Raw genomic sequence first — 325 nt, 5'->3', positions numbered from 1 at the left:
AGGGCGGCCAGCAGGGCTATCGCTGGGACTGGGGTTCCTGCACTGAGGGACTTAAATGAGGCCAGGAGGAGGGGTGCGGAGCCGAAAGCCCTCCCACCTAATTAGTTTTCAGACCGTTTCCAATTTCAGTGAAGGCAAGTGGTGGTTTGAGCTCATGGATGGGAAGCCGGAGCAGAGCCCAGCCCAAGCCCGAGCATGGTTATTAGCCAGGAGGTTAATTAGGGATTGGAGGAACGCCCCTGGGGGCCAGGGGAGCCCCTGCCTGAAGGCACAGGGGGGCTGGGGGCTGCCCCACATACCGCTCGGCTCCCTGGGTGCTTTCCAG

This window comes from Egretta garzetta, unplaced genomic scaffold (assembly GCF_000687185.1).
Source record: "Egretta garzetta isolate BGI_Z169 unplaced genomic scaffold, ASM68718v1 scaffold417, whole genome shotgun sequence".
NCBI lineage: Eukaryota > Metazoa > Chordata > Aves > Pelecaniformes > Ardeidae > Egretta > Egretta garzetta.
Note: the sequence above shows the minus strand (reverse complement) of the source record.